Genomic DNA, 14,380 nt, shown 5'->3' with positions numbered 1-14,380 from the left:
TACGACCCAGCAATCCCATTGCTGGGAATATACTCAAAGGACTTAAGGGCAAAGACACAAATGGACATTTGCACACCAATGTTTATAGCAGCGTTATTTACGATTGCAAAGAGATGGAAACAGCCAAAATGTCCATCAACAGACAAGTGGCTAAACAAACTGTGGTATATACATACGATGGAATACTATGCAGCTTTAAGACAAGATAAACTTATGAAGCATGTAATAACATGGATGGACCTAGAGACATTATGCTGAGTGAGTCTAGCCAAAAACTAAAGGACAAATACTGTATGGTCCCACTGATGTGAACGGACATTTGAGAATAAATTTGGAATATGTCATTGGTAACAGAGTCCAGCAGGAGTTAGAAACAGGGTAAGATAATGGGCAATTGGAGCTGAAGGGATACAGACTGTACAACAGGACTAGATACAAAAACTCAAAAATGGACAGCACAATAATATCTAATTGTAAAGTATCATGTTAAAACACTGAATGAAGCTGCATCTGAGCTATGGGGTTTTTTTTTATACTATTATTATTTTTATTTTTTTCTCTATATGAACATTCTATATCTTTTTCTGTTGTTTTGCTAGTTCTTTTCCTAAATCGATGCAAATGTACTAAGAAATGATGATCATGCATCTATGTGATGATGTTAAGAATTACTGATTGCATATGTAGAATGGAATGATTTCCTAATGTTGGGTTAATTTCTTTTTTTTTCTTTAATTAATAAAAAAAAGATGTAATGGAGAAAGAAATGATCACGATAATGAATATGCAACTATGTGATGATATTAGGAATTACTGATTATATATGTATGATAGAATGATCGATAGTTAGAATGTTTGTGTTTGGTGTTTTTTGGTATTTAAAAAAAATTAAAAAATTAAAAAAAAAAAGATGTAATGGAGAGGCTGCAGGGAACTGCCTGAAAATGTTGAGGTGTGTACAGCAGCCATGTTTCTTGAAGATGATTGTATGATACAGTTTTCACAATGTGACTGTGTGATTGTGAAAACCTTGTGTCTGAAGCTCCTTTTATCTACTTTATCAACAGATGAGTAAAATGTGAAATAAAAATAATAGAGGGAACAAATGTTAAAATAAATTTAGATTGAAATGCTAGTGATCAGTGAAAGGGAGGGGCCACAGTATGGTATGCATGAATTTTTTTCTGTTGTCTTTTTATTTCTTTTTCTGTATTGATGCAAATGTTCTAAGAAATAATGATGATGAATATGCAACTATGTGATGATATTGTGAATTACTCATTATATATGTAGAACAGAATGATCCTATGTTAAGAATGTTTGCATGTGTTTATTGTTATATATTGTTTTTAATTTAAAAAATGGGGATGATATTTACCTCAGAGGATTGTTTGGAGGATTAAAAGAGTTACAGAAAAAAAAACAACAATTTCATCTTTAACAAGGACTTTATTTTTTTTTCAAAGTTTAACAGAGTTATTGAGGGGAAAAACCAGGTGGGAGAAAGCAGATGGAACAAAAGTGGGAGCCAGCAAAAACTTCCGACGAAAAGAAAGAAGATGGGCTCCAGCTCTCTTTATGAGAGCTGTATTTTTTTTCCACCATGCAGATAATACTTTTTTTTCCACCATGCAGATAATGTACATTAAGTTTATATTTTAAAGTATTTCATCTGGATGACAATCTAATGTAAACAAATAGAATAGAAACATGTTCTTTGGGAACCCAAATGTCAAATTAAATTTGTAATCCAAAAGTTCACTAAGGGAGTAAGTTTTTGAAAAGAGGAATAACATCCCAAAAAAGCCTAGATGTAAGTTAGGTAAAATTTCCAAATTCTGCATAGGAAGTGAATCTGATTGGAAAGAGGTAGGAAAAGTGAACAGAACAAGAGTCACCTTTATTTAACATTTATTTGTTGAACTTATACCTCAACTGGAGGCAGGAGGGAATTTATGACAAACCACTAAGATTACACTGTTAAAATTCAAGCGCGGAATTCTTGCCTGCCATGCCTGAGACCCGGGTTTGATTTTTGGAGCCTGCCCATGCAATTAAAAAAAAAAAAAATTTCAAGCTTGGGTTCCTAAGAGTGAGAGCTGTATTTTTAAAGGAAAACCACACTGGAGTTGGGGGACAAGAGTTATCAACAGGAACAGGCCTTGATCACATGCTTGCTTATCAAATCTGCTCTTGCTTCGTTTGCCTTCTGGTGGGGGCAGCACTGGCATGCTTGGTCATTGTTCATCTTGCTGCCACATCTGATCCTGCCAAGAGAAGCTAACGGGCCCCTGAGTCAAAAGTCCCTTTTATATGTAAAGTTCTTTTTCTGAGACCTGCAATTCCTGCTTTTTTCTTTTAATAAAATTGAATGAAACTGGGGTTGGCTTTGAGTCAGTGCTTAGCATTGTAAGAATTCGAGAATTCGAGAGTTTTGCCACGCAAAGGAGGACTCCAAGAGACGTTCTCTCATGCAACATGCAAGGGGTTTATTTTCCACACATGTATGGGGCTCACTGAACACGCAGGAACAGAGAGGCCCCAGTCTGAATTTGCAAAAGCCTTTTAAGGGGTAAGATGAGGGGGGTGGGGGTTGAGCATGGGTCATAGGTGCTGTTTTGCAAAAAAGCAGATAAGAACAGTTTTACAATAAGCATTTCTTAACAGTTTTACAACAAGTAACCTTGGCGCCAGGATTGTTTATCTTCAGCCTGATGGGGCCCATAACTTTTTTCTTTTCAACTCACACCAAATGTATAGCAGTGCATATAAGATGACACAAATGTTTTTGCTGGATATTTCTGTTATTTAGAAGCTAAAATATATGTAAATAGCTAAATTAGGCAAGAAAAGTTAGCTACTGCTAAGTTTTATAAAATCCTTTACATAAGAAAAGTTAGCTACTGTTAAGCTTTATAAAATTCTCTTTTACATTCCCCACTCCTTTTCGTATATATCTCTAATCTTAGAGATTTTCTGGATTATTTAACACTGAGTACTATTGTCTGATGAGCATTAATTTGACATTTCCAATCTGCCCTTGTAAAAAACTGTATAATTTTATTTAGAATACATGGTCCTATAGTTATTATTAAAAGTAACACAATTAAAGGCTCAACGAGAGCAGATAATAGCGTCGTTAACCAGGGGGACTTAGTAAATCAAGATTCAAACTATCCCTGTTGCGCCTCTCTTTTTTTTTTTTGTTTTTTTTGTTTTTTTTTGTCTTTCACAAAGGCGCTCTCTGAGTCTTGTCATGGATTTTTAACAACACCAGAGTGATCTGCATAGAAACAGCACTGTTCTTTTAAAGCTGCACATAGTTCCCCCTCTTTAAGGAAAAGTAAGCCAAGTCCTCGCCTATTTTGCAGAACTATTTCTGAAAGGGAGGTTAGAGAGTTCTGAAGGGCTGAGACAGATCTTTTTATTTCGTTTAAGTCTTGATCTATCGCGGCCTGTAATTGACTGGTTTGTTGATTGCTATATACAATGGCAGCAGTCCCTATGCCTATACCGGCAACGGCGGTTACCCCCAGAGTGGTAAGATTACAAGGGGGTACCAGGAACGAAGGCTCCCCTGCTCCCTCTCAAGTTTTTATAGTTTTCCCATTTTCCCCTCTGGATATTGTTCATTTTCAAGGCTTATGCGGGTTGGAATTGGGTTCCCATGGGGGAGGGAGGAGAAGGAGTAGTAATCCTATGAACCCGCAGCTTGAGAGGATTGTCAGTCCTTTCCAGTTTCCACTGGGACTCAGAGGGCGAAGGTGCAGGTTTGAGATGAGACACATGGATCCAGGATGCGATGCCATCGACCTTGACTGCGGTGGGGGTGGTCAAGAGTACCTGATACGGTCCTTTCCAGCGAGGTTTAAGAGTCTGTACCTGGTGGCGGTGGACGTAGACGAAGTCTCCCACCTGATATTGATGCGGAGGAGGTGGAGAGCTGCTGCCACAGGAACCGCTGGGCTTTTTCCAAGGCTCGCAGTCTGTCAAGCAAGCGGGTATGGAGGGAATTATTAATCTCTAGAATGGAGGACATGTCTTTGACTGGAGGTGGCGCTCCATATAAGATTTTATAAGGGGTTAGATTACATATGAGAGCAGAGGAGGTATTCCGGGCCCTGAACAGGGCATAAGGCAGGAGCATGGTCCAATCCTTCAAGCCAGTCTCTATAGCTAATTTGGTTAGGGTCTCTTTAATTGTCCTGTTCATTCTTTCTACCTGTCCTGAACTTTGGGGTCTGTATGCGCAATGCAATTTCCAATCAATCCCCAATATCCGGGCCACACCCTGACTTACCTGGGCTACAAATGCGGGTCCGTTATCTGACCCTATTACCTTTGGTAGACCGAACCGGGGAAAAATTTCTTCCATAATTTTCTTGACTACGACCTGGGCCGTTTCTCTCTTAGTTGGGTAGGCTTCAACCCATCCTGAAAAGGTGTCTATAAAAACTAGTAAGTATTTAAGTCCATATTTTGCAGGTTTAATTTCAGTAAAGTCGACTTCCCAGAACTGCCTAGGTCGAGTTTCCCTTAGTTTTTTTTCCGTTAGGAGCTTTGGTGGGGTAGGCGTTCATAATTTGACACGCCTGACATTTTCTAGCTACGCGATCTGCCAGTTCTCTTCTTTTTGAGGCTGCCAGAGGGTACAATTCCCTCTGGTCTTGCAGGAGCTGCTGTAGTTTCCCTGTCCCCAGGTGAGTGAGCTGGTGGACCTGCTGTATGTAAGCTAGGGCTTCCGATTTTTCTTGGGGTGTAACCTCCGATAGTGTTTCAGGGGGTTGCTGGTTTTCTTTGGTTATTAGGACCAAGTTTACAGGGTCCCTTAATGCTGCCGCTTTTGCTTCTTCATCTGCTCGCTTATTACCCAGGGTTATTGGGTCCGAGCCTCTTTGTGTTTGATTTCTTTACCAGCTGAGGTTAATAGCCCTCTTTGCTGGTAAATTGCCCCATGTACGTGGGCAGTAGCAAAGGCATAACGGCTATCTGTATAGATAGTCGCTCGTTTTTCTTTTGCTAATTCTAGAGCTTTTGTGAGGGCAATTAATTTAGCTTTTTGGGCAGATGTTCCCTCCGGGAGGCTAGAAGATCAAATAATTTTTGTCCCACTGACTACCGCTGCTCCCGCTCGCCTCTTACCGTGTTGGAGAAAACTGCTTCCGTCCGAAAACCAGGTTACCTCCGAGTTAGGTAATGGTTGGTTTTTTAAGTCTCTGCGGATTCCGGTCTCTTCAGCTAATATCTCTTGGCAAGTATGCAGCACAGGTCCCGCGGTTTCGTCCGGGAGCAGGGTAGCGGGGTTTAAAGCTGACGGGGCCCCGAAAGTCACCCTGTCTTTGTCTAGGAGGATGCTCTGATAGTGGGTAATTCTGGCATTTGACATCCATCTATCTGGAGGCTGGCGGATTATGCTCTCCAGGGCGTGGGGCTATTATGGTCAGCTTCTGTCCTAGAGTGAGTTTGTCTGCGTCTTTTGCCAGGAGGGCAGCTGCCGCGATGGCCTTGAGACAGCGTGGCCATCCGCTGGCAACTGAATCTAATCGCTTGGACAGATAGGCCACCGGTCTTTTCCAGGGGCCTAAAGCCTGTGTTAGGACCCCTCTAGCCATGCCTATCCTTTCTTCTATGTAGAGCGTGAAAGGTTTATTCACGTCTGGGAGGGTTAAAGCTGGAGCTGACAGGAGCACTTTCTTAATGCTGTTGAAGGCTTCCTGCTGTTCTATTCCCCACTGGAAATCAGCGCTCCCTTTGAGCAAGGGGAATAATGGGGCAGCAAGGGCTGCAAACCCTGGGATCCACAATCGGCAGAATCCCGCTGTCCCTAAGAACTCTCAGAGCTGCTTTTGGGTCGTGGGCGGGGGTATCTGTGTTACAGTTTTCTTTCTAGCCTCGGTGAGCCATCGCTTTCCATTCTTAAGAGTATATCCCAGGAAGATTACTTCCCTTTTACAGATTTGGGCCTTTTTGGCCGAGGCTCGGTACCCCAGTGCAGCTAGCTCATTTAACAGTTTTCGGGTTCCATACTCACAGTCCTCCTTAGTGTCCGCTGCCAACAGTAAGTCGTCCACATATTGTAGCAAGGTGACTCTGGGATGCTGAATTCTGAAGGAGCTTAAGTCTTTATGAAGAGCTTCGTCAAAAATGGTGGGGGAAATGCCTTTATCAGAAAAGAAGAAAAGGCAAAAATGCAGGAATTAACTGTCCACTTGGAAGAACTGGAGAAAGAACAGCAAACTAATCCCAAAGCAAGCAAAAGGAAAGAAATAACAAAGATTAGAGCAGAAATAAATGAAATTGAAAACATGAAAACAATAGAGAAAATCAATAAGACCAGAAGTTGGTTCTATGAGAAAATCAACAAGATTGATGGGCCCTTAGCAAGATTGACAAAAAGAAGAGAGAGGATGCAAATAAATAAGATTAGAAATGGAAGAGGAGACATAACTACTGACCTCACAGAAATAAAGGAGGTAATAACAGGATACTATGAACAACTTTACGCTAATAAATACAACAATTTAGATGAAATGGACGGGTTCCTGGAAAGACATGAACAACCAACTTTGACTCAAGAAGACATAGACGACCTCAACAAACCAATCACAAGTAAAGAGATTGAATTAGTTATTCAAAAGCTCCCTAAAGGGCGGGCCGCGGTGGCTCAGCGGGCAAAGTGCTTGCCTGCTATGCCGGAGGACCTCGGTTCGATTCCCGGCCCCAGCCCATGTAACAAAAACGGAGAAACAGAATACAATAAAACAAGAAAATGTTTAAAAATGTTTCCCTTTCTTCCTTCCTTCCTTCCTTCTATCCTTCCTTCCTTCTCTCTGTCTTTCCTTTAAAAAAAAAAAAAAAAAAAAGCTCCCTAAAAAGAAAAGTCTAGGACCAGATGGCTTCACATGTGAATTCTATCAAACATTCCAGAAAGAATTAGTACCAACTCTCCTCAAACTCTTCAACATAATCGAAGTGGAGGGAAAACTACCTAATTCATTCTATGAAGCCAACATCACCCTCATACCAAAACCAGGCAAAGATATTACAAAAAAAGAAAACTACAGACCAATCTCTCTAATGAATACAGATGCAAAAATCCTCAACAAAATTCTAGCAAATCGTATCCAACAACACATTAAAAGAATTATACATCATGACCAAGTAGGATTCATCCCAGGTATGCAAGGATGGTTCAACATAAGAAAATCAATTAATGTAATACACCATATCAACAAATCAAAGCAGAAAAATCACATGATCATCTCAATTGATGCAGAGAAGGCATTTGACAAGATTCAACATCCTTTCCTGCTGAAAACACTTCAAAAGATAGGAATACAAGGGAACTTCCTTAAAATGATAGAGGGAATATATGAAAAACCCACAGCTAATATCATCCTCAATGGGGAAAAATTGAAAACTTTCCCCCTAAGATCAGGAACAAGACAAGGATGTCCACTATCACCACTATTATTCCACATTGTGTTGGAAGTTCTAGCCAGAGCAATTAGGCAAGAAAAAGAAATACAAGGCATCAAAATTGGAAAGGAAGAAGTAAAACTATCACTGTTTGCAGACGATATGATACTATACGTAGAAAACCCAGAAAATCCACAACAAAATTACTAGAGCTAATAAATGAGTACAGCAAAGTAGCAGGCTACAAGATCAACATTCAAAAATCTGTAGCTTTTCTATACACTAGTAATGAACAAGCTGAGGGGGAAATCAAGAAACGAATCCCATTTACAATCGCAACTAAAAGAATAAAATACCTAGGAATAAATTTAACCAAAGAGACAAAAAACCTATATAAAGAAAACTACAAAAAACTGCTAAAAGAAATCACAGAAGACCTAAATAGATGGAAGGGCATACCGTGTTCATGGATTGGAAGACTAAATATAGTTAAGATGTCAATCCTACCTAAATTGATTTACAGATTCAATGCAATACCAATCAAAATCCCAACAACTTATTTTTCAGAAATAGAAAAATAAGCAAATTTATCTGGAAGGGCAGGTTGCCCCGAATTGCTAAAAACATCTTGAGGAAAAAAAACGAAGCTGGAGGTCTAGCGATGCCGGACTTTAAGGCATATTATGAAGCCACAGTGGTCAAAACAGCATGGTATATAAAGATAGATATATTGACCAATGGAATCGAATAGAGTGCTCAGATATAGACCCTCTCATCTATGGACATTTGATCTTTGATAAGGCAGTCAAGCCAACTTACCTGGGACAGAACAGTCTCTTCAATAAATGGTGCCTAGAGAACTGGATATCCATAAGTAAAAGAATGAAAGAAGACCCGTATCTCACACCTTATACAAAAATTAACTCAAAATGGATCAAAGATCTAAACATTAGGTCTAAGACCATAAAGCAGTTAGAGGAAAATGTAGGGAGATATCTTACGAATCTTACAACTGGAGGCGGTTTTATGGACCTTAAACCTAAAGCAAGAGCACTGAAGAAAGAAAGAAAGAAATAGGAGCTCCTCAAAATTAAACAGTTTTGTGCATCAAAGAACTTCATCAAGAAAGTAGAAAGACAGCCTACACAATGGGAGACAATATTTGGAAACGACATATCAGATAAAGGTCTAGTATCCAGAATTTATAAAGAGATTGTTCAACTCAACAACAAAAAGACAGCCAACCCAATTACAAATGGGAAAAAGACTTGAACAGATACCTACCAGAAGAAGAAATACGGATGGCCAAGAGGCACATGAAGAGATGCTCAATGTCCCTGGCCATTAGAGAAATGCAAATCAAAACCACAATGAGATATCATCTCACACCCACCAGAATGGCCATTATCAACAAAACAGAAAATGACAAGTGCTGGAGAGGATGCGGAGAAAGAGGCACACTTATATCCTGCACTCTGCTATTTACTTCCCGTAAGTCTTGCACCGGTCTATAGTCTCTAGTCCCTGGCTTTTTGACTGGCAATAAGGGAGTGTTCCAGGCTGATTGACAGGGCTTAAGTACTCCCAAGCCAAGGAATTTCTCTATATGGGGCTTGATTCCTTCCCGGGCTTCCTTGCTTAAGTAGTATTGTTTTACCCGAATTGGAGAGGCAGTTGGTGGGAGGCAGTTGGTGGGAATGTCAAAGGGTGCAACCACTGTGGAAGGCAGTTTGGCGGTTCCTCAAAAAGCTGAATACAGAATTGCCATACGACCCAGCAATACCATTGCTAGGTATCTACTCAAAGGACTTAAGGGCAAAGACACAAACGGACATTTGCACACCAATGTTTATAGCAGCGTTATTTACAATTGCAAAGAGATGGAAACAGCCAAAATCTCCATCAACAGAAGAGTGGCTAAACAAACTGTGGTATATACATACGATGGAATATTATGCAGCTTTAAGACAAGATAAACTTATGAACCATGTAATAACATGGATGGACCTAGAGAATATTATGCTGAGTGAATCCAGCCAAAAACTAAAGGACAAATACTGTATGGTCCCACTGATGTGAACGGACATTCGAGAATAAACTTGAAATATGTCATTGGTAACAGAGTTCAGCAGGAGTTAGAAACAGGGTAAGACAATGGGTAATTGAAGCTGAAGGGATACAGACTGTGCAACAGGACTAGATACAAAAACTCAAAAACGGACAGCACAATAATACCTAAGTGTAAAGTAATCATGTTAAAACACTGAATGAAGCTGCATCTGAGCTATAGGGTTTTTTTTTGTTTTTGTTTGCTTGTTTGTTTGTTTGTTGTTGTTGTTTTTTACTATTATTACTACTTTTATTTCTTTTCTTTATATTAACATTTTATATGTTTTTCTGTTGTGTTCCTAGTTCCTCTAAACCGATGCAAATGTACTAAGAAACGATGATCATGCATCTATGTGATGATGTTAAGAATTACTGAGTGCATATGTAGAACGGTATGATTTCTAAATGTTGTGTTAATTTCTTTTTTTTTTTTTCTTTCCGTTAATAAAAAAATTAAAAAAAAAAAATGGTGGGGGAGTTTTTGAACCCCTGGGGCAAGCATGTCCAAGTCAGTTGGTTCAAGGATCCCGTCTCTGGATCGATCTACTCGAAAGCGAACAAGGGTTGACTGTCCTTATGCAAGGGCAGGCAGAAGAAAGCATCTTTTAGATCAAGCACAGTATACCAAGTCTTTTCAGGATGGAGAGTGCTGAGCAGGTTATAGGGATTTGGCACCGTAGGATGTATATCCTGCACTCTGCTATTTACTTCCCGTAAGTCTTGCACCGGTCTATAGTCTCTAGTCCCTGGCTTTTTGACTGGCAATAAGGGAGTGTTCCAGGCTGATTGACAGGGCTTAAGTACTCCCAAGCCAAGGAATTTCTCTATATGGGGCTTGATTCCTTCCCGGGCTTCCTTGCTTAAGTAGTATTGTTTTACCCGAATTGGAGAGGCAGTGGGCTTTAGGGTCACTACTACTGGGGGCTGACTGACTGCCAACCCTAACCCGGCAACTTCTGCCCAGGAATTAGGGAATTCTTCAAGCCAGGCCTGAGGAATAGAACTGTAGAGCTGTTCTGGTTTTACGTACAGCTGATATTCTTCTTCGACTGGCAAGGTGAGGGCAGTTATTACAGGTTGGCTTACTAGCGGGTTTAAAAATTCCACCTTTGGCCCCTTAGGATTGAAGGTGATTCTTGCCCTTAGTTTAGTTAACAAGTCTCTTCCCATAAGCGGGGCAGGGCACTCAGGGATAACTAGGAAGGAGTGTTGAACCTTCCTCTTCCCCAGGTCCATGGTTCTTTTGGTAGTCCAGGCGCGGTAGCGACTGCCATTTGCTCCCCGCACTAAGGACCTTTTTGTAGAGAGCGGGCCTATAGGTTCTTGGAGGGCCGACACTACTGCTCCTGTGTCGACTGCAAAATCAATTGGTATTCCCTCCACATTAAATTTTACCCTGAGCTCGGGGAGGGGTGCCGAGCCCTGACTTCCCTAGTCTTCACTTTCTAGAGCCAACGTGGCCGGTTGTTGCCAATTTGGGGGCCTAGTACCCCTCCGTTTTTTTTTTTTTCCGGACAGTTTTTGGCCCAGTGCCCAGTTTCTTTGCAGTAGGCGCATTGGTCTGGACTAAGAGGGGTATGATAACGCCGACCCGAGGGATTTTTTCTAGCTTGTCCTCTACCTTCAGTGTTTCTTTCAACTACTGTGGCCAGGATCTTTGTTAGTTCTTTCGTTCTCCTTTTTTCTCTTACCAACTCTTTTTCCTCTCTCTCTCTCTCCTTTTTTTTTTTTTCCTCCTCTGTTTCTCTTTTATAAAACACTTTTTCAGCTTCTTTGACTAAATCTCGCAAGGCTAGGTCCTGCAACCTCTCTAAGCGCTGCAGCTTGCGTTTAATATCTGGAGCTGATTGGCCGATAAAGGCCATGGCCACTGAGGCTTTTTGATCCTCTGATTGAGGGTCAAAGGGAGTATACCTACGGTATGCTTCCATTATTATTATTTTTTTTTTTTTTAAAAAGACTGAGGGCGATTCGTCCACTCCCTAAATAACCTTTCTTACCTTGGCCAAATTGGTGGGCCGGCGTGCGGCTGCTTGGAGACCCGCTACTAGAGTCTGGCGATAGACGGACAGATGCTCCCTACCTTCAGAGGTGTTCGGGTCCCAATTAGGGCGGCACAGCGGGAACCGATCGTCGATGACATGCTGGAGTTGGGTGGGTCTCCCGTCTTGTCCAGGAACTTGCTTTCTGGCTTCCACTAGGATTCGATCTCGCTCCTCCGTGGTGAAGAGAGTCCCTAGGAGTTGTTGACAATCATTCCAAGTGGGCCGGTGAGAGAACATAAGGGACTCCACCAATCCAGTCAGCCTAGTGGGAGCCTCGGAAAAAGGAGGGTTATTATTTTTCCAGTTATATAAGTCAGAGGAGGAAAAGGGCCAGTATTGTAGAGCGGGCATTTCTCCCCCGTGTCCATCATCCACTGGAGGCCCGTACGGTCTGAGGGGGAGAGTGACCGCCACATCAGATGGGCTTAGTGCTCGTCTGCTTCGTGTACTATGTGCCGGTCCTGGTTCATCTGGGATCGTCTCTTGGTGAACCTGCGGAGAGGAAATGGAAGAGGGCGGGGAGAGAGAACTAGAGGAGGGAGAAGGTGAGCTGAGAGAAGGGGGGTCCTGTACCGGAGCTGAAGGGTAGGGAGGAGGGGAAAAAGGACCTGCATTGAAGAGGAGTAGATCCGATTGGGATTCCGGTAGGACTGCAGGAGGTAAGGAAGGATAGAGTTTCGAAGCTTGAGAAGGACCCGGCACCTTGATTGGGAGTACAGAGGGAGAGTCATATTGACCAAGAGGAGTAAGAAACGGCTTTACCCATGGAGGTGGGTTTTCACACAGGTCCTGCCAAACCATGATGTAGGGCTGCTGGTCCGGGTGGCCATACGGGTCAGGGCGGAAGATGACTGACTTGACGGCCCGAATCAAGGGGAGATGAAAAGCTCCTTCCCGAGGTTATCTCACATTAAAGGAGGGCCACTCAGCCAAGCAGAAGGTCTGCCATTTGCCTTTCTTTATAATAAAAGATAGATTCTGACCTCTTTCCCTGACCTCCGACCAGTGTCTTAAGGTCAGAGAAAGTGGAGTCGACATTTCCTGACCCATCTTTGGTAAAACAAAAACAATTCCCAACACACAAATACAGACAGACACACACAGAGCCGGCACACCACGTTTACACAGTTTCAGAGACACAGCTCAGACTGGCCTGATGACTGTGATCGAGTTTCCCCTGTCAGAAGGGAAACAGAATCAGAGTCGGCCCTGTAGGAAGCCTCCAGGCGTCCCCGGAGGTCCCCCAATCCCGAGGCATCCCTCGGGAGAGTGACCTGCAACCCCTGGACACGTCTGCCGGTTGCGGTCGGGGAGTGCTCATGCGACTCTCCGACAGTCACTGCCAGTCTGACAGACTAAGCGATCGCACCTCAGACAAAAAGGCCTTACTTACCCCGAGAGAAAGAGCTGTTGGAGCCGATCTCAGCGGAACCTCCAAATGTAAGAATTCGAGAATTCGAGAATTTTGCCATGCAAAGGAGGACTCCAAGAGACGTTCTCTCATGCAACATGCAAGGAGTTTATTTTCCACACATGTATGGGGCTCACTGAACACGCAGGAACAGAGAGGCCCCAGTCCGAGTTTGCAAAAGCCTTTTAAGGGGTAAGATGAGGGGGGTGGGGGTTGAGCATGGGTCACAGGTGCTGTTTTGCAAAAAAGCAGATAAGAACAGTTTTACAATAAGCATTTCTTAACAGTTTTACAACAAGTAACCTTGGCGCCAGGATTGTTTATCTTCAGCCTGATGGGGCCCATAACTTTTTTCTTTTCAACTCACACCAAATGTATAGCAGTGCATATAAGATGACACAAATGTTTTTGCTGGATATTTCTGTTATTTAGAAGCTAAAATATATGTAAATAGCTAAATTAGGCAAGAAAAGTTAGCTACTGCTAAGTTTTATAAAATCCTTTACATAAGAAAAGTTAGCTATTGTTAAGCTTTATAAAATTCCCTTTTACAGCATAGCTTGAAGCAATTTTTGGAGGGAGCAGGGACAATATGTTATTTCTTCAGCTACTTCCTACTGAGAAAAGGGCATCATTGGGGAGGGGGAAAATTGCTTCAAGCTAAACAGGGGCATCACTAGTTGGGTTTCTGGGCATCTTTGGTCAGAACAAGCTGATAGCAATGTTCTTGTTGTGACAGGAGCAATTTTTCAAATTTCTCATGTAGCAGGAGTATATTTTCAAAATTTTGCTGGTTGGTCACAGCTGTTATTGACCTGGGGAAACTATTGCTGAGAGAAGTTAAAGTCACAGGAGGAAATAATGGAAATGAAGTTACAGTATAAGAGAGAAGTCTTTCCAATTGCACAAAACTGTCTCCAGCTATCTCTTGGCAAGCAGCTAGATGCATGGGTTGTCTCCCTCCTGGCGCCTCCACAGAAAGGACTGCCTCAGGTGGGCCTCGACATTCTGGGCGCAGGGAGCACGAACAGGAGCCTCCTCAGACCGTGAGCAGCTCCGCCCCACCCCACCCCCATGCCCTGCTGCCCACAGGTCCTGCCCAGACCTCCCGACGCAAGAACATGGCCCTGGTGGCCTTCTGGAGGGCCAGCGTGTAGCCCCCAGGCCTGGGAGCACCTGGCAAGCCCTGGGAAGAGCAGGAAGCCCTGGAGACACTTCAACAAGGACTTTAAAAGAGAAACAAGGCAAGTATACAAACTATGTTCTACCTGCTAATTAACCTAACCCTAGTAAATGTGTAAATGTAAAACAAGACAAAACTTTCGCTGTAGTTTGTCAAATATATTTTATTTCTAAAAGTAGTTTCATCAACCAAAACAAAAATGTAAAGTATATG

This window comes from Tamandua tetradactyla, chromosome 2, assembly GCF_023851605.1.
Source record: "Tamandua tetradactyla isolate mTamTet1 chromosome 2, mTamTet1.pri, whole genome shotgun sequence".
Classification (NCBI taxonomy): Eukaryota; Metazoa; Chordata; class Mammalia; order Pilosa; family Myrmecophagidae; genus Tamandua; species Tamandua tetradactyla.
The sequence above is the reverse complement of the archived record's forward strand: the minus strand, read 5'-3'. Positions refer to the sequence as shown.